The sequence below is a fragment of the Tenrec ecaudatus genome, chromosome 2 (assembly GCF_050624435.1).
Source record: "Tenrec ecaudatus isolate mTenEca1 chromosome 2, mTenEca1.hap1, whole genome shotgun sequence".
Lineage (NCBI taxonomy): Eukaryota > Metazoa > Chordata > Mammalia > Afrosoricida > Tenrecidae > Tenrec > Tenrec ecaudatus.
The window spans coordinates 52175790-52177942 of record NC_134531.1 but is presented as its reverse complement, the minus strand read 5'-3'; the positions used below and the strand labels follow the sequence as shown (position 1 = coordinate 52177942).

The 2153-nt window shown below is 38.8% G+C and overlaps 1 non-coding gene across 1 annotated transcript; it reads right to left on the bottom strand.

The window, feature by feature from the left end:
• Positions 1–284: 284 nt before the first annotated feature.
• On the bottom strand, positions 285–419 carry LOC142442071 (U8 small nucleolar RNA). Its single transcript, XR_012783326.1, has one exon. It is a non-coding gene; the product is annotated as a U8 small nucleolar RNA (small nucleolar RNA).
• Positions 420–2153: the final 1734 nt, after the last annotated feature.

Genomic DNA, 2153 nt, shown 5'->3' with positions numbered 1-2153 from the left:
TTGACCCACTTAAGCACTCATTCAACACAATTTAATTTCTCTAATTTAAATTGTGAAGAAGTTTCCAGCCCAACTAAAAGAGTTGCATTGGAGATATATTCATATCTATCTTTTATGTAAGGTGACTTTTTTGGAGTCATGGCAAATCCTCTCTAACTCATTCCTTCAGATAGCCAACAATGAAGAACAAGTCAACAAGCAGATAGAGGTTCTGTTAGCAGTTTAACCTCAGGACTCCTCTGCCTGCTTGAGGCCTCCTTTTCTTTCTTTCTTTTTATTTTTTAATCAGATAGGAGCAAACAGGATGTGGCGAGTCCTGTTCACAGGGAGCCACTAATCACGGATCATGAGAGCTCCGATCATCATTTTATCTCTGTTCTCCACAAGGAGGAGCAGGTAAGGATCAACCTTACTGACAATCGAGGCCTCCTCCTTTTCTATGAAGGAGTTTTAATCCATAAAAAGGCACTTGAAATTGCAAGTCCAGCTAGCAATAATTGTAAGAAGAAAGTAGTTTCCACACCCCCCAAACAGTATTTCTACTAGATTACCACACCTATTCAAGATGTGAATGATAAGCAAACTAAAAATAAAATATCTCAATGTGTTCCTAATCGGCCATTACTTTGATAGAAGGGAAGGGAAGTTGAGGTAGGCTAGGTTAGTAGTTTATACTGCATTCTGAAGCATAATCTAATAATTGTAGCCCCAAACCATCCCAATCCACTCAATTGTTAATATTAACCTATTGATAGCAAGATAAAATAGATGGAAGCATCATGCTGCTCACAGAACATAAGGGCGAGACCCTTCAGAGATCAAGCAGAGCAGTGAGTGAACAGACCTGCACTTGGCTAGGGAGGTAGCTTTTCTAAGAAGAAAACCCTTCTTTTCTTTTCTTTTGGAGGGAAACTAAACTATTTGGTTCTTTTAAATTGCAAAATCTTCCAAGACTCATCTTTTAAATGAATTAGAATTTCCATGCAGAACAAAAGAGAGCATAGCTCGAAGCAGGATTCAGTTTGCCTTCACCAAAATGTACCCTTCAATGGAAAGGACATGAGAGAGACTGACTCTATGCGTTGAATTCCTTTATGCTTTGAGGTGAGCACACAGCTAAATGATAATTCCCAGTCTCCCAATTAGGAAAATAGATAGATAGATAGATAGATAGATAGATAGATAGATAGATAGATAGATAGATAGATAAGAGTGGGTGGGTGGAACAAGGAACATCACTGTCAACCTTGACCTCCATTCCTTCCTATTTCCCAGCCAGATGCAGAGGATTCTGAATGACTTCGGTGCATCAGAAGATGGCAGAACTCGGAGTCGCCAGAAGTTCAAGGAGAAGAACCTCCCTCCCCACCTCTAGCGCTAGCAGCTTCCTGCATTGGCTGTGCTGAGAGAATGAAAAATTAGCTTCTATTAAGCCCTTAAGATTTGGGAGCTATGGGGTATATCTGTTCTGTGATCTTCATTAGTACAGGTTTTTAAGCATTTCTCAGTTTGTGTCTATTAATGACCATGCTGGGTAGCTCACTTGATCTCTAAATATTAAAGCTTTAAAAAATAGTTGGATGTTTTAGAAAGGTGGCAGAAAAAGGATTAATACTACTACTTTGTTTCTGTTTTGCTTTGTTTTTTTTTGAGATCACAGATCAATGAATGTTTTCCTGTTCAAACTGGTCCCATTAAAAAGTTTTACTATTGGAAAAAAAAACAAGCCTTTAATCTGCATACACTCTAAGAGCAGATTCATGGTAGGTTCAAGAGATAGCTGCATTCCAGGTTATCTGTCATATTTATGGCTGACCTAACATCCCATCAACTCTTGAGTATTATGAATGGCCATGTGTTGAGAAGAAATTATAATGCTTCCTCCTTCCCCTCCTACACTTTGGTTAAACTTTCCTGTCTCCACTTCCATAACTTTTATATGTCTGAAACTTCTTGATGGAAATGCTACTGTGCCCAAACTTTCTAAATCTCCCAATTGAAAATTACCTCTTCTTTAGGAACCTGAATAATTGCTAAGTCAGTACAATATGCATGGGAAACACAGCAGAGTCCTGTTTGATGAGCCTCAATATAGCCCTTGGGTGGCAGAAATGACCAACTGCTTGGTTACTAGTGGCAAGTTTCAAACATAC